Here is a 17,891-nt window from a genome sequence, read left to right as displayed (position 1 = left end):
GGAACTCATGGGCTGTGGAGAGAAGTTTGGATTCTGTTCTAAGTTGGAGGGTTTTTTCTTTTAAGTTTTACTATTTTTCTCTATTTTCAGCTGTGCTGGGTCTTTGTTGCTACATGTGGCTTCCTCTAGTTGCAGCAAACGTGGGTTACTCTCTAGTTTGCGGTGCACAGACTTCTCATTGCTGGGACTTCTGTTGTGGAGCGTGGGCTCTAGAGCGCAGGCTCAGTAGTTCTGGCTCACGGGCTTAGTTGCTCCACAGCATGTGGAATCTTCCTGGAGCAGGGAGTGAACCCGTGTCCCCTGCATTGGCAGGCAGATTCTTAACCAATGGATTACCAGGGAAGTCCCTAAGTTGGAGATTTTGAACCAGGAGGTTACATGATTTGACTTCTTTCATTTGCTTTAACTTTTTTTAATTGCTATATGGTAAAGTAGACTTTGTGTTGGTGTACAGTTCTATGACTTTTAACAGATGTATAGATTCATGGAACTACCAGCACCTCAGTGAAAATACAAACTGTTTCTTTGTCAGAAACATCCTTCCTGTTCTCCTTTTATAACCATGAATACCCCACTTCTGACATTTGGCAACTACAGCTGTACTTTCCATCACTACCGTTTTGTCCTTTTGAGAATGTCAGCTAAGTGGAGTCATACAGTATGTAACCCTCCGAGGCTGGCTTCTTTCCCTCAGCATAAGGTCTTCATGATTCGTTCATGTTGTTGGGTATATCCAGAGTTTGTTCATTCTCATCGCTGACTAGTGTTCCATTGAATAGACATATCACAGTTTGTCCATCCATTCACCCCTTGAAGGACACTTGTTTCCTTTCCAGCTTTTGGCAATTAGGAATAGAGCTGCTATAAACATTTGTGTTCAGGTTTTTGTGTGAAAATACATTTTTGCTTCTCTAGGATAAATAAATACCTGGGAGTTGGATTGCTGGGGCAGATGGTAAATTTACATTCAGTTTTATAAGAAACTGCCAAACTATTTTCCAGCATGGTTGTAGCATTTTGGCATTTCCTTAAGCAGTGTATAAAAGTTCCCGTTGCTCTGTGTTCTTGTCCGCAGTTGGCATTTTCAGTATTTATTTTAGCCATTCTGATCATTTAGTGGTATCTCACTGTGGTTTTAATATGCCTTTCCCTAATGGCAAACGATGTTGAATATCTTTTCATTCATGTATGTTTTTTCCCTTTTTGTGTCCTTTTCGGTCAAGTGTCTATTCAAGTCTCTTACCCATTTTTGGTTGCTTTTGTGTTTTTTACTCTAAAGTTTTGAGTTTAATTCTTTGTATCTTCTTGATGTCAGTGCTTGCTTTATCTGACTGCGTCGGGTCTTAGTTGCAGCACTTGGGATCTTTGTTACATCACGCGGGACCTTTCCCTGTGATGCACAGACTCTAGCTGTGGTGGATGGGCTTCGGTAGTTGCAGTGCGTGGAACCCGCGTCCCTTGCATTGCAAGGTGGATTGTTAACCCCTGGACCGCCAGGGAAGTCCTTCAGTGCTTTCTTGAATATGTGTTTTGTAAATGCTTGCTTTGTTTTTAAGGAATTATTCTGAATGGTGTGTGAAAAGGAAGTTGTAGGGGATAGGGATCAAAATGGAAGGATCAGAGAGTGGACTGTTGCAGTAGTCCATGGGCAGAGATGGTGGTAGTTTGGACTAGGGTTATTGGGGTAGAAGAGGTGAAAAGTGGCAAAAAAAAATATTTTAAAAGTAGAGCTTTGTGAACCCAGTGACGCATGGAATGTGAGGAAAAAGAGGAGTCCGGCATGGTAAGGTTGCTGGAGGTGCTGAGAGTTTAAATATAATTCAGGCATGTTCCCTGCCCTCAAGAAGCTCACAGTCTGGTGACAGGAGATGTACTGTAAGCAGTTCGACTGGCATATGAGCAGGTATCTCTCAGAGTCACATGAAAAGGACTTGGGGAACCCAGATGACAGGGAAGTTGCTAAGAGACAGTGGTGCAAGGCCAGCTCTCTGGGCTGTAGACTTAGTGTGTGTTGGGAGTCAGCTGGGGAGGTTGGTAAAAATGCAGCTGGTTGGACTCCCACTCACTAAAGTAGGAGGCCTATGGTCAGCAAGCACCACAAATCATTCTGTGTTGGTGATTGGCCAACTACACTGTAAGAAACTCCTGGGGGAGCTCACTGGGGTGACTTCACAGAAGTAAGTGTGTTTGAGATGGGGTGTCAGTGTTGAGTAGAAATTCTAACTTGGAGAAAGAGGGAGAAGGGGCAGACAGGCAGAAGGAAAAGCAAAAGCAGAAGCTTAGAGGTGGTAGAAAATAACTGGAGCTGAGAGGAAGTGTAGATTGGGTGATGCTGCTGCTGGTTGACCAAGAGTACATGTCTGTATAGTGATGGGTGGGAGTCCTGTGAATTCGTGTGCTCAGTGAGTCTGAGGGGATTGCAGCAACTCAGCAGCTCCCCATTTACTAATAAGGGGCCCGCCACAGTGAAAGGTACCAAGCAATCCAAGAGTTAGGTGCGCAGAGGGGCAGCTGTGCTTTCCAAGGCTCTCGTGACACAACCTTTGAGGAAAGCTATGGCTTCAGTGGGGCTTCCTAGGTGGTGCTAGTGGTAAAGAACCCGCCTTCTAGTGCAGGAGACATGAGAGATGAGGGTCCAAACCCTGGGTTAGGAAGATCCTCTGGAGGAGGAAATGGCAACTCACTCTGGTATTCTTGCCTGGAGAGTCCCATAGATAGAGGAACCTGGTGGGCTACAGTCCCTAGGGTCACAGAATCGGACACGACTGAAGCGACTTAGCATGCACACACGTGGCTCCAGTGAACGAGCTGGTGGACCGTGCAGAGGTTTGCGACAGGATGCCCTGTACCCAGTCCTACCACGGCCCTTCCTCAAAGCTCACAGACTCTGCATCTCCTTCTTGCACACCACCCTGCCTGCTTTCCAAGGATGCCAGAGCCACATCTTCCTGCAGCTGAACTACCAATTTATTGCACATTCGCTGTGTGCCAAGCTGCGTTCAAAGCACTTTACGTAAATTAACCCATTTCATTCTCACAGCAGACCTCTAGATGAGATAGAATTATTATCTCTGTTTTTGGGTGAGCAGAGTGAGATAGAAAAATGAATGGCAGGCCCAAGGTCACAGTGCTGGGAAATAGAAGAGCTGGCGGGGGTATTAACCCAGGTTGTTCTGACTTCAGAACCCAGGCTTTTAACTGTTACGCTGCATAAACCCTCCAGGGCATCTGCAGAGTATGAGGAGAAGCAGGAGTAGCAGCAGTGCCATGCATATCAATAGAATAGCTACGGTTGTGTTATAGAGTAGTGTCACGGTTGTGTTAACGGTGTCGTCTTAGGGTTATTCCACATAGGGACTATTTCAGTGATAAAGTTTCAAGTTATGAAGGTTTTTCTTTTCTGATTTTGGCCTTTGGCTTAAAACTTATTATTTTTATTCTATCTTGTCTAGTTAATAAGAAACAGTATGGTATACCTTTTTTGAGGTTTGAAAGAGCACCACGTGAAACATCACAATACATGTTACCCCTAAAAGTTGCTTTGTTTGGGAATGTTCACCCTTATCCTAGATGACCCTCGATATTATGTTTTTAGAGTTCTTCTAAATCTGTCTTTCTGCTCAACTTTTCCTGCATCCGGTAGATACTCTATTGTCCTCCAGCAAAACTCTGATTTACCGTGTGTTTTTGACTGAAATCGGGGAAGGCAAATGACACTGACAAATATACATGCGTTGTTTCCTAAGCAAGAATCAATAGAATCTGACTAATCACCCCCCCACACACACTTGAATGTGACCCCCATGAGGTCAGAGATTTGGGGGTTTTTCCATTGTTACATCTCCAGCACCAACTGGAAAGGGTTGGCCCATGGGAGGTGTTCAGAAGATACTTGTGAGTCAAAGAAACAGAGTGACTCCATCCCGTATTGTTTCTTCGATGTCCCTAATGTTATAAACTGTTTGAAGACAGGGATTATATCAGATTCACCTCCATACAATCCCATAACAGAGCGAAGGGTTTGTTATGGGCGTGGGAGTGAATGAAAGGGATGCTTTGCTACTCTCTTCATCTGTCTCCTTCATAGACAGACATGCACAACAATCTCCTTCATAGATCACTGTGAAACCCTCCTTCCTGGTCTCCCTGTGTCCATTAGGTTTCCTCCAAATCCCATTTCCATAGCATATAGTGTCAGAATTTTTTTTTTTTTTAAACACAAATGTGACCACGTCACTGCCCTGCTTAAACACAGCAGCTGCTTCTTGCTGTTTGTCCAAGCTCTTCCACATGGTTCTGAGACCCTTCACGCCCAGGAGGCTGAAGCTCCAGCTCCTCTCCCACCATGGCGCCCTTTCACGTTATCTCCACTGCTTGCCTCCCACACAGTCTCATGCCTTTGCCTCCAGCAGCTCAGGGGTCCTTCTCCATCTCAGCTACTTGAGGTAGGATCCAGAGAGGGGAGAAAGGCTGAGTTCTAGCCTGACTCCTAGCCAAGATTCCTCACTTGACTCTTCTGTAAAATGGGATGTCTCCTGCCTGGGGCGGGGTCTGGGGGGCTGTGGGATCACTGGATTCTTTCCTCCACCCCTAACCCCCTTCTGCAAGGAAGAAGATGCTGAAGCACTGGGGGGCAGGGGAGCTGTGGGGGCTATTTTCATGCCACGTTCTGAGGCCTGTGAAGGTCTCCTTTCCTGAGAAGGACTCTGTCTCCAGGCAGTTTCAAACCCCCCAGGAAAGAGTTTGAGAAAACCTTTTTGTGATTTAAAAAAAAAAAAAAGTAAGTGGAGGGGAAAGAGAGCACTGGTGGGCGTGAAGGCGAGTCCAGCATTCCTGCAGCAGTTGGACCAGCGAGCACAGCGGAAATGACTGTTCTGTGTGGGGGCTGGAGGCCCCACCATGAACATCTCCATCCACGCTGTGCAGAAACCTCCCCTGGTCTGCCAGTGCCAGCAGGAGAGAACCAGAGGGCCGAGCTCTGGAAGGAGTCACGGCGGCTGCCCGGGGATGTCTCGGTGGAAATCTGATGCCAGGATAGGAAGGCTGTGCTTCCCGTGGGCGCGTCCCCCTGCCTGTCACATGTCATCAGTCCTGGGGTATCATAGTGCCTGGCTTGCGGGGGCATTACTGCTGCTTGGCTGAGGCCAGCCGCTTCCCCAGCTCAGTTGCTCCTGAAGAGAGAGGAGTAGGGAAGAGAAACAATCAGACACAACTCGTGGTTAAAGGCCTAGACTCTGGGATCAGACCAACCTTGTTAGACTTCTTCAGCTTCTCTGCTGTGTGACCTCAGGCGAGTGACTGAACCTGTCTGAGCCTCGGGTGCTTCAGCTCTAAAATAAGGATACTAGAACCTTCCTTGTAGGATTACTAGGAGTATGGGACACAGTGAAGGTGCAGGTAAATGCTCAGCTGAGTGACATGTAGCAAGAATTTTGCCCATATTACTAATATCAGTGGAGGCTGACAAGCATTGTTAGAAATCAGGATAAGGGAAGGCAGAGAAAGAAACCACTTTTCTGTGTCTTGCATCTGAGTTCTTCAGAAAATGTGCATCTGAGTTCTTCAGATCTGAGCTCCTCCTCTTAGAAATGAGAGAAACTCCTGGGTGGAGAAGTGACGGAATGACGTGTGGGGCCACATCCTGACCCCACACTGAATCATGCTGACTACTGGGCAATTTATTGTGCCCTTCTGGCCCTCAGTTTCCTCTGTGTGAAAAATAGATAATAACGAGATTCACGTTCGGACTAATTGGTTTAATATATAAATAGGGCTTAAAACAGTACCCGACACACAGACAGCATTGTATAAATACTATTTATTACAACAATATTTATAATATTGTTGCTGTTGTATTTTATTGTTACTGTGATTACTGTTAATGTTATTGCTGTGAATTGCTATTATTCTTATTATTACCATTACTGTCATTTTTATTGTTCGGGTCACACAGGGAGTCCGTGGTGGTAGCTCCTACCTCTTTTAGTGAAAATCTGTGCTAGCGTTGCCCTCCCCTGCTCCTTTATGCGAGCATGAGGCTGCCGGGTTCTCTAGCCTGCGAGAGCAGGGACAGTGTCACCATAATTGCAGCTGAGCCCACTGTTCCTGGAACTTTCTGAGCCAGTGCCAGGACTCAGGCTCCCGAAGGTGAAGGACACTGCAGAGGCTGCCAGAGTGCTGCCTGGTAGGTGTCAGGCTCTCATGGAGCACTCCATTGATACTGATGTCAGGATTATTGGGAGGAGGGGGGCCAGCAAACCAGGGTATCACGTGGTTGAAGGGCTGCATCTGGAGATAGACTAGACTGATCTAGTACATGATGTCCTGCCAAGTCCTGAAATCCCTGAGCCTCGGTTTCCTACCTGTAAAATGGGGCTAAGAGTTGTATTTGCTTTACAGGGTTATGTGAGGATTAATGAAGTAATGCTTATAATTAAATTAGCTCAGTGCTTGAGTAAGCAGTCAGCCACGTAGCGGTTACTAGTATTTTTAATTTAGGAGAAAAGTATTCCCTGGAGAGGGTGAAATGAGTGGTTGGCAAGTAGGCACTAAAAGCCTGAGAATCTTGTATTTTAATAGTGATATTGGTGGAGTCATTAAAAAAAAAAAAACACCAGCTGAAGACTTGGTGACCTGGACTTGCCTGGCCACTTGAATGCACACAGTAAGTCACTTCCTTGTCCATACCTGCCTTCCACATCAGGCAACAGAGTCGTGAGAGCAGGGGTGTCGTGGTGCGTGGTTCTGTGTGGTTTCACAGGCATCCCCACCTTCCCAGGTCCAGCCCCTCCAGATAGTTGTTTCTGTTGGGATATCGCTCATACCCTCATTGGGGTCGTGGGATCCTGGAGTTCTTTGACAGAGGATTACCAAGTTCTCAGGGTGCCAGTCTTGCATCTGAATCTTATGTGAGGTGTCAGGAGAGGGCTGAGGGGGTGGGGTCTGGCAGGAAGTAAAACCATTCCCAAGATAAAGAAGATGCCGCGGGAGGGTGGAAGGAGATTAGGGGTCCAGGGTGAACAGGAAATGATCAGAGAAGAGCTCTGGGACAGTGGCATTGGACTTGAGAGCTGGATGACAAGGCCGAGCTGGGAAGAACATTCTGGGCAGAGGGAATGGGCAAAGGGAACAGCATGTGCAAAGGCCTGAGGGCAGGGGATGGTGCTGGGGAAGGAGGCTGGCTTGTTTGGGAAACAGGAAGGTGGGTGGTTTGATGCAGAGACTGAGTGAGGGAAGGGCCCAGACGATGTTGGCCTGCAAGCTTTGAAAGAAGCTTGAATGCCATCCACAAGGAGGGCATGATACTGGATGCTTGGGGCTAGTGCACTGGGACGACCCAGAGGGATGGTATGGGGAGGGAGGAGGGAGGAGGGTTCAGGATGGGGAGCACATGTATACCTGTGATGGATTCATTTTGATATTTGGCAAAACTAATACAATTATGTAAAGTTTAAAAATAAAATTTAAAAAAAAAAAGGAGGGCAGGAGTCAGAGCTGGGGAGCAGGTGGGGAGACAGGGAGGCCAGAGGAGAGCTTCTGGTTTGGTGCAGGAAGGCAGTTTGGTACAGGTGAGGGATGAGGGCAGCTCACACACTGATGGTGATGGTGATGGTGGAGTTGAAAGAAGTAGATGGATTCAGAGGCTTCCTTGGGGATAAGAGCTGGTGGTGGCCTGGATGTGGGAGGCTCCACAGGGAGGAATCCTAGCATCTCCCCACATTTCTAGCTTAAACCACTGGATGGGGTATCTGCTGAAATGAGGAAGATGGAAAAGGGACAGTTTGGGTAGGGGTGAAAAGTGAAAGTGTTAGTCGCTCAGTCATGTCTGACTTTGTGATCCCAGAGACTGTACCCTGCTAGGCTCCTCTGTCCCTGGGATTCTCCAGGCAAAATTACTGGGCTGCATTGCTATTTTCTTCTCCAGGGGATCTTCCCAGGAATTGAACCCAGGTCTACCTGCATTGCAGGCAGATTCTTTATTGGGTGGGTGAGATGGCAGGAAATCAGGAGTTTGGGTTTGGACCTCATAAATTGAAGATGCCTCATAGCACGCCTTTGCTCTGCGGAGTGAACTTGCTAAATTCCTCATTAGAGCAGCACCTGGCCACCAAAAGCACCGCCAGCCTGGCCGTCTGCCCTGAGGAAGCTCGGGCGGAGGCTGTGGGAGCTGAGTGACCATGATGAGTGCCTCAGTGGCTACCGCCTGGGCCCTCTCTGTGTCTCCCGGACTGTTTCTGTCTTAATCTCTGTCTGTGTCTTTCCCTGTCTCTCCGTCTCTGTCTCTCTCTGTATCTCTTTGTCTCTCTATTTCTCTCTCTCTCTCTCTGTGTCTCCTTTTTAAAAATCTATTATTGGAGTATAATTGCTTTGCAATGTTGTGCTAGTTTCTGCTGTGCAACAGTGTGAATCAGCTATAGGTATACACATATATGTCTTTCTGTCTCTGTTTCTCTGTCTCCCTCCTCACCTGTGAATACCTTCATCCACGTGTTCCGAGTGACTGGTGTTTCCCTCCCTGTCAGCCCTTCTTTTGTATCCTCAGGTATGCTGCAGACCTGAGCAAGCTTCCCAAAGGTCTCCTTTGTCTCTAGGAAGGTTCCTTATTTAGCTCCATGAGTTTTCTGACCCAGTGGACGGGAATGTGGCAGCTGGTTCCCAGACCTTGGCCATGCTGGCGTCTCTCCTTGACTCTGGGTACCTGGAGCTGCCTGGCACCATCTCTAATGCCAGACTTGGTCCCTACCCCACATCCACAGTGATGGGTGTGTGCCAGCCTCTGCAGGGTCACAGAGCCTTAGTCCTCATCAGTTGGTGAGAATAGTCAGGAAAGCCTCCTCAGAGGAGAAGGGGATGAGCTGAGTCAGAAATAACCAGCTGGAGGACATAGGAAGGCAAAGGGAAGGTCGTGCCAAACAGAGGAGACAGGGGTGTGACACCACTGTGTGGGAGGCAGGGCAGAGAGGAGGGGGAGCCCCAAGGGCATCTGTGTAACTGAGCTAAGGTGAAGGCGCCCAGGAAGACAGATTCCAGGCTCCCAGAACCCCAAGGGACCATGATATGATGAAAAATCAGTAGATCCCAGACAGACCTGGGTTTGGATCCTGATACCGTGAAGGGGCAGTGCTGCCTAGTGGTTACCGCGGTGCCCACCAGAGCTGCATTGCCTGGGTGTGAATCTCAGCCCTGCCCCTTGTCAGCAGTGTAACTCTGAGCTTCAGCGTCCACATCTGTACAGCACAGGTGAGAATAGCACACCTGCCTCATAAGGCTGAAGGAAGGATGCGTGAGTTCATAGGGACAGGTGCTTAGAGCAGTGCCTGACAGTCTAATGATCATTTATAAACTGAACACATGTCTTGTTGTCATTGGACTTCAGTTTCTTCTTCTGTGAAATAGGGATGATTGTACTTCCTGGGCAGGGTGCTTGTGAGGCTTAAGCACCATCTGCAGGCATCTACCTGCAGTCCTGGCTCCCCACAGGGACTCAGTCAGTGGCAGCCACCACCACCAGCACCACCAGCACCACCACTATCATGGTCGTTATGCTTCCCTGGCGGCTCAGACGTAAAGTGTCTGTCTGCAATTCTGGAGACCATGTGCGATCCCTGGGTCAGGAAGATCCTCTGGAGAAGGAAATGGCAACCCACTCCAGTACTCTTGCCTGGAAAATCCCATGGACAGAGGAGCCTGGTAGGCTACAGTCCATGGGGTCGTGAAGAGTCGGACACGACTGAGCGACTTTACTGTACTTTCACTTTCATACTTCCGTGTCGGCTGGTTTGGCACAGAATTCTGGCTCACTTACTCCCTCACTCTGCCTTGCAAACATCACGGATCACCCAGCCTGGAGACTGGAAATGAAGTGCTGTCTAACAGGGCCACAGCAGTCCTGGAAGCCTGCCTGCCTTTTGCTGGGCAGCAGTGATTCAGATGCTCTTCTGGCCATGCTGGCAGCTGTGTTGTCTGCTTTTTCCCAAGTGATGCAAGAGGCCAACACAGGGTACTCCCTGAAGCTGGTGCAAATTAGCATCACACAGCTGACTCTGGGCCCGACCCTGACAGGGATACAGCTATGATCAGCACAAGGAGATCCCGATACCATTCCCCGCTCTGTTTTCTCCATTCACTTGGAGTTGAGACTGGAGAGGACAGGACAGGTTCCTGGGTGTCACGGTTGGGTTCCCTGTGTGGCCCTGTCTGTTTGTTATCTAGTCTTCGTCTTAAGAAGGCAGCATGGGGTATTTAAAACTGGACCCAGTTTAGAATGAAAAAGCCTAGAAATGATATTGTGCAATATGTCTTCCAAACCACTTGTGGTTTTTACTTTATTTTACAATAAGTTAACATCACTAGACATTTCCTTAATTTACTTTGAAGGGCACACCATGGGCAGCAATGAGAGGGGCCAAAGATGACCATTTAGCTCCAGATTTCAGCTTGTTTGGATTTTTGACAATGACCTGCAGAGGAAAGTCTTGATAAATCAGAGACAAGCCCGTGTGACTGTCAGATAACACCAAGCCTGTGTCCAGTCTTGTTTGCTAAATGTCAGTATTCACCTACATGAACATTTTTTGTGGCATTTCTCTATTTGGATATATGCCAAGGTGCGGAGGGTGATTTCTTCTTCTTTTTTTTTTAATTTGATTTTTATTGGAGTATAGTTGCTTTACAATGTTGTGTTAGTTTTTTCTATACAGCAAAGTGAATCAGCTGTCCATATACATATATCCCCTCCTTTTTTTAGTTCCTTCTCATTCAGGTCAACGCAGGGCTACAAGTAAAGTTAAGTAGAGTTCTCTGAGCTGTACAATATGTTCCCAATAGTCATCTGTGTTATACATAGTATCAAAAGTGTTTATGTGTCAATCTCAGTCTCGGAATTCCTCCCATTCCTGGACGGCTTGTGCTCAGTCACTTCAGTGCTTGGCCACTTTGGTGGTGTGTCTGAAGCACAGTGTCTGACTCTTGGCAACCTTATGGACTGTAGCCCGCCAGACTCCTCTGTCCATGGGATTCTCCAGGCAGGAACAGTGGAGTGGGTTGCCACGACCTCCTCCAGGGGATCTTCCTGACCCAGGGATCGAACCCACATTGCAGGCAGATTCTTTATCCCTGAGCCCCAGGGGGAAGCCTCCTGCCCAGGTGGGTTCTAATAACCTACAAATCCTGTCTCCAAAGCCCCAATTCTTGGCAGGGGATCCACAGTGTCACACCTGTGGGAACCAGAGTGTTGCTTCTCACAGGAGATCTGGGCCCCTGTGAGTGGATATGAACTCATCAAAGACAGCACACACTTTCATGTAGCTGTGGCTGGAACAGAGCTCAGAGGATGAAAGGCCCGGCGGATCTGTTATGTGGAAATGGAGCTGTTCCCTCGGCAGATGCGTGTTTGACCTTTTTTTCAGGAAGTTAAGCATCTCTTAGCTCTGCAACTTGAGTGGCACATTCTTTGAGTTCGAAGGCTCACCCACACTGCCTGTGCTCATCAATATATGGATGAAGCTCAGCCCATGTTGTCTCCATGAATTTTTAAACTTTCTGCCCAGGCAGAAGGAGTTTTAAACAGTTGTTAATTACCCAAACTCTGGTTCCAAGTGGGGGAGGAAAAAGAAAAAATTTTCAGCACTCATTGAGCCAAAGATAGAGAGAATTTATGAGTCTTGGTATTTCTTCGTAGAGAAGGAGTTAACTAAAAAAATGAAATTGGTTATGCCCTCCTGTTACTCCAGGTGTGGCCCAACTTAGGCTTATATGCATCCACTAGGATGGCTGCTTCCTCTTACACAACTATACATTTAGTCTTCGCAAACAAAAGATAAGGAGGGTTTAATTTTGGTCCTGTTATTTAAAGCAGGTTTACTCAACAAATATGTATCGAGCCCCTATTATGTGCTAGGCACTTTTCTAAGTGCTGGAGATACATCAGTGAACAAATCAGAAAAGAGTCGCTGTTCTTTGGGGGCGTACATTCTATCAGGGAGCAGAGAACCAACAATAAGGAAAGCAAAAAAGTAGAGTATGTAGTTTATAGAAGGTGATGCATGCTTGGGAGAAAGGAACAAGTGGAGTAGAGTAAGAGAAATCCAAAGAAACAGATGGTTTAACCTCAGGTGGTCGGGAGAGGCCTCACTGAGAAAGTGACATTTGACCAAAGATCTGAAGGAGATGAGGGAGGAGCCATGCAGGTATCTGTAGAAAGGATGCTGCAGGTGAAGGAACAATGAGTGCAAAGGCAACTGGTGATCAGGAGGTTCAATTACTGGATTTTTTCCCCCCTAATGTTCTAAGAAATGTACCAGGCCTTGAATATTCCTTATCTGATACCCCATTGTCAGAGAGCCAGGTATTAGCCCATGAAACATCATGCCAGCAACATTTACAGTGCAGTTTAAAGGTTAAAAAGCAATTTCCTGTGGATCGATGGAACTGTTCTCTACCCTGGTTGAGGTGGTGGCTTCATGAATGTGTTAAAATGTACTCCCCAAAAGTCAGTTTTACCCAGCACTAACTTAAAAACATGAACATGTTGAAAACCAGTTTAGCGCATTTTATTTCAGTCTGCTAATAAAGACATGTGGAATAGGGAGGGCAGAGATTAGCACCTCCATTTTGCAGACCAAGAACCTGTGGCCAAAATATTACTAAGCTGCCAGAGACAGACTGGGCTTCCCAGGGGGCTGAATGGATAAAAAATCCTCCTGCAATGCACGAGGTGCAGGAGATGCAAGTTTGATCCCTGGGTCAGGAAGAGCCCTTGGAGGAGGGCATGGCAACCCACTCCAGTACTCTTGCCTGGAGAATCCCATGGACAGAGGAGCCTGGCAGGCTATAATCCATAGGGTCGCAAAGAGTCGGACACAACTGAAGTGACTGGGCACAAGAGGCAGACCAGGTCTCAAAGTCCGGTCCATTCAAAGCCTGTTCTCGTGTTTACAGTATCTCGTCTGATACTGCAGACCCTGACACACTGCATCCCAAACAAAAGTGGACCACCCTGCCAGACCTCCTGGCAGTGGGAAAAGAGACAGGCAATGGAGTTCCAGAGTCCTCAAGTTTAAGCTTAAGGCTCATTGTCTCTGTCCAGCTGTGTCCAGCACCAGAGTGCTAAGGCTAGGGTCATCCCTAGTTGGGGGTCTTACACTTGAAGAATCCTTTTTTTGTTTTCAGTAAGGCATTGTTTTTTTTTTTTGGCATTGTTTTTTTAAGTGTGAGGTTCACAACAACTTGCCAGCAAGGTAGAAAGATTTCCTTATACTCCCTGCCCCATCACATGCACAGCCTCCCCCACTATCAACATCTCCACCAGAGTGGTGCATCTGTTACAACTGATGAATCAAAATTGACACATCTTAACCACCCAAGGTCCATAGTTTAGAGTTCACTCTTGGGCATTCTATGGGCTTGGACAAATGCCTAAGGACATGTATCCATCATTATGGCATCATAGAGAGGATTTTCACTGCTGTGAGTATTATACTGTAAGTATTTTCACAGATCTTCTGTGCTCTGTCTCTTCATCCTCCCACCAGTGTCAGATCTCATCCCCCCCCCCCCCCCACCCCGCCACCTTCCCACCCCCTGCCATAATCCCTGAAGCCATTGACCATTTTGCTAACTCCATAATTTTGTCTTTTATAGAATGTCATATAATTGGAATCACACACAGTACATGGCCTTTGCAGATAGACTTCTTTTGCTTAGTGCGTGGTGCTCAGTGGTGTCTGATTTTTTGAAACCCCATGGACTGTAGCCCGCCAGGCTCCTCTGCCCATGGAATTTTCCAGAGAAGAATACTGGAGTGGGTTGCCATTTCCTGCTGCAGGGGATCTTCCCGACCCAGGGATCCAACCTGCATCTCTTCTGTCTCCAGCATTGGCAAGTGGATTTTTTACCACCGCGCCACCTGGGAAGCCCCTTCTTTTGCTTAGTCACAGGCATTTAAGGTTCCTCTATGTCTTTTCATGGCTTTTATAGCTCATTTTGTTCTGATTTTCTGGAGCTGGTCCTCAACGAGGGTCCTTCTGCTCAGTATTGTTCGAGCAGCCAGAATGAGCTCGAGTTTGGTTTAGAGGCAAAGGAAAGGTTAATCCTTAAATCAGAGGGTGGAGAGGTGCAAGCTTGTGCACTAGAATACACGCCTCTCAAACACGCCACGGGCAGGGCAGCTTTGTAGAGTTTTTGTCCACATGGAGGGAGGCGGAGTTCTTGCCTGGCGGCTGCCGCTGTACTACTCCCCACTGTTGAGATCAAAATGTGGAGCTCAGTGCTTCTGCATCTGGCCCAGTGTCACCATTTAGAAGTGAGGTGCCGAGAGCAGTGCTTCTGCACACGGCCCTCTGCCGCCATCCTGAAGTGAGGTGCCGAGTGCCGCCATCTTGAAGTGAGGTGCCGAGAGCAGTGCTTCTGCACACGGCCCTCTGCCGCCATCCTGAAGTGAGGTGCCAAGTGCCACCATCTTGAAGTGAGATGCCGAGAGCAGTGCTTCTGCATGCGGCCCCCTGCCGCCATCTTGAAATGAGGTGCCGTGTGCATTATCTCTGCACACAGCCCGCCAAGCTCTGAAGTGTAGGGTGCAGCCACTTTGCACTGGGAACCCTGGGCTGAAGAGCCGGTTAGGGGGCTTCTGCAGGCAGTTTCCTGTGAGCAAGTGAAACTAGACTAAATGCAAAGGAGAAAAAAAGGTTAGACTTGACTTTATTAGGCAGATTCTGTTTTGATTTCTCAGAAATTGTTAATGGACTTTGCCAGTGAGTTTCTTCCTAGTACTAAATATTCACTTGCCTGGATGTACCACAGTCTATTTATCACTTCTGAAGAACATTTGATTTCTTGTGAAGTTTTTGCAATTATGAATAAGCATCGTGCTGTAAACATCCTTGTGCAGATTATTTTTGTGTGTGGACATACATTTTTTAGCTCCTTTGGCTAAATACCAAGGAGCATGATTGCTGGATAGTATGGTAGGAGTTTATTAAGTTCTATAAGAAATCACCAGACTTGCTTCCAGAGTCAGTGTTACCACGCCTTCTCACTGGCCACAAGTGAGGGTTCTTGATGCTCCACATCCTCGTCAGCCTCAGGTGTTGCTGGTGTTCCAGATTTGGGCTATTCTCATAGGTGTGTAATGGTGTCTCATTGTTATTTTAATTTGCATTTCCCTGCCAACTGTTGATTTGGGGCATCCTTTTGTGAGCTGATTTGCCATCTGTGTATCTTTGGTGAGGTCTCTGTTAAGGTCATTGGTCCATTTTTTACCTTAGTCTGTGAAACAGTGATAGTATTGATGGAGGGGAGGAGACAATATTAAAGATGTTTGGGGGGACAGAATTGACAGGACCCGGTGACTGAGTGGCTGAAACTGCTGAGGCATAAGGAGGAGCAAAAGGTGAGATTCAAATTCTGGCCAAAGTGAGTCGATGGTTAGTGGTACTTCTGGGAGGAAGGGGAGGCCAGGTACCAAAAAATCATCTGAGGATGAGCACAGAAATGAGTCTGGGTGTCTGAGTCAGTGAGACACCTGTGCAGAGATGTCCACTCTCCTGAACAGTTCATGATCAGTTGCTTATCTTCATGATCAGTAGCTGGTGCTGCAATGGGGCAGTTCTCACTCTATGGAGTTGTTTATGCTTTGATGCAAAACCTGCAGCCATATGATTTATACCTTATTTCTGTTGTGTGGCTCCATTAACAAGTGAGAAGTCTCCAAGCTTTTAAAACCTTCACAGAAAAGTCTTCCCACCTGCTACAGTCTCCAAGAAGTAAGCCTGCAAAGTTGCTTGATATTGTTATTGTTGTTCAGTCACTCAGTCGTGTCTGACTCTTTGTGACTCCATAAGCTGCATCACACTAGGCTTCCCTGTCCATCACCAACTCCAGAAGCTTGTTCAAACTCACGTCCATTGAATTGGTAATGGCATCCAACCATCTTGTCCTCTGTCCTCCCCTTCTCCTCCCGCCTTCAATCTTTCCCAGCATCAGGATCTTTTCTAATGAGTCAGTTCTTTGCATCAGGTGCCACAGTATTGGAGTTTCGGCTTTAGCATCAGTCCTTCCAGTGAATATTCAGAGTTGATTTCCTTTAAAATTGACTGGTTTGATCTCCTTGCAATCCAAGGGACTCTCAAGAGTCTTTTCCAGCACCACAGTTTGAAAGCATCAGTTCTTTGGCACTCAACCTTCTTTATGGTCAGACTCTCACATCCGTACATGACTACTGGAAAAGCCATAGCTTTGACTCTACAGACCTTTGTCAGCAAAGTGATGTCTCTGCTTTTTAGTATGCTGTCTAGGTTTGTCATAGCTTTTCTTCCAAGGAGCAAGCCTCTTTTAATTTCATGGCTGCAGTCACTGTTCACAGTGAATTTGGAGCCCAAAAAAATAAAAGTCTGTCACTGTTTCCATTTTTCCCACCATCTATTTGCCAAGAAGTGATGGGACCAGATGCTGTGATCTTCATTTTTTAAATGTTGAGTTTTAAGCCAGATTTTTCACTCTTCTTTCACCTTCATCAAGAGGCTTTTTAGTTCCTCTTCATTTTCTGCCATAAGGATGGTGTCATCTGCATATCTGAGGTTATTGATGTTTCTCCTGTCAGTCTTGATTCCAGCTTGAGTTTCATCCAGCCCACTGTTTTCACATGGTGTACTCTGCAGATAAGTTAAATAAGCAGGGTGACAATATAAAGCCTTGATGTACTCCTGTCCCAGTTTTGAATATGTTGCTTTATGACATGTTTTATTTTTCTGTCTGGTGTGCTTCGCGGGTGGCTCAGACAGTACAGAATCCGTCTGCAATGTGGGAGACCTGGGTTCGATCCCTGGGTTGGGAAGATCCCCTGGAGGAGGGCATGGCAACCCACTCTAGTATTCTTGCCTGAAGAATCCCCATGGACAGAAGCTACAGTCCATGGGGTCACAAAGAGTCGGACAGGGCTGAACAACTAAGCACATGTGGTCACTCTTGCCCTCTGGTGGCCAGTGGAGGCATAGCGTGGGGCTGAGCCCTCACTTGGCCTCTCCTGAATTCTATCCCAGAAAGATTTTATCCCAGGGTCTTCTGACCTTTTGTTCCAATTTCTTTCCTTCCAGAATCTCCCTCACTCCCACCTGGTCCCACCATCAAATTAAGTTTGTCACTGAAGAGATATCCAGTGTCTAGTGGCACAGGAAATCAGTGACTCACAAAACAGGAAGACACCTTGCAAATCATGTAATCCAACTCTCTTCTTTTATACCTAAGGACCTAAGTGATTTTAACAAGCTCCTAACTTGGCTGCTGCATCCATATATGTGCTCTTCAGTCTGTTCTCCACACAGTGGCCAAGTAGATGAGATTATGTGTGTCTCTTGCTTATAATCATCCAGTGGTTTACTTTTCACCCTTGGAATAAAATCAGAATTATTTTCAAGATGGCCCTTCATGATCTGGCTCCTTTCTAGTTCTCTAAACATTTTCTTATAAAAATCTCCTTATTTTCTGATTAAGCTGGCCTTCCTTCTGTTCATCAGATGTGCCTAATACTTTCCTACCTCAGGGCCTTTGCATATGTACTTCCCTTACCCTTTATCCTTACATCTGGGCTTAAAGGTCACCTCTCAGAGAGGCCTTCTCTGTTAATCTCTATAACAGCACTCTGTGTATTGCCTCAGGCCATGAGTTTTTGTTCATTATCTGCCTCCCTTTACCAGATTATAAGCTCCCCCAGGGCCTGCAGTGAAAGAAATTACAGAATGAGTCTTTAATGAACACTGGAGTTGGTCAAAAAACATAATGCTTCTAAAGGTGGTGAATTCCTGCCAGTGTAAGGTTGACCAGAGTTCCTAAAGAAGAGATTGTTAAATAATCTCTAAGGTCCCTTCATCTCTGTTTGTAAACTTTTCTATCCAGTA

The 17,891-nt window shown here is 46.8% G+C and overlaps 1 protein-coding gene across 5 annotated transcripts in view; it reads left to right on the top strand.

Moving 5' to 3' along the window:
• Positions 1 to 17,891, top strand: part of SYN3 (synapsin III) — a 498,442-nt gene that overhangs the window by 10,726 nt on the left and 469,825 nt on the right. The window contains exon 1 of one of the 5 annotated variants that reach the window (XM_070789670.1): positions 14,496 to 14,684. The exons of the other annotated variants lie outside the window; for them this stretch is intronic. The gene's annotated coding sequence lies outside the window, so the exon portion shown is untranslated. Of the gene's footprint in view, positions 1 to 14,495; positions 14,685 to 17,891 lie in introns of those variants that run through there. 5 annotated transcript variants of the gene reach the window in all.

The sequence above is a fragment of the Bos indicus genome, chromosome 5, assembly GCF_029378745.1.
Source record: "Bos indicus isolate NIAB-ARS_2022 breed Sahiwal x Tharparkar chromosome 5, NIAB-ARS_B.indTharparkar_mat_pri_1.0, whole genome shotgun sequence".
Taxonomy (NCBI): Eukaryota; Metazoa; Chordata; class Mammalia; order Artiodactyla; family Bovidae; genus Bos; species Bos indicus.
The sequence above is the reverse complement of the archived record's forward strand: the minus strand, read 5'-3'. Positions and strand labels throughout refer to the sequence as shown.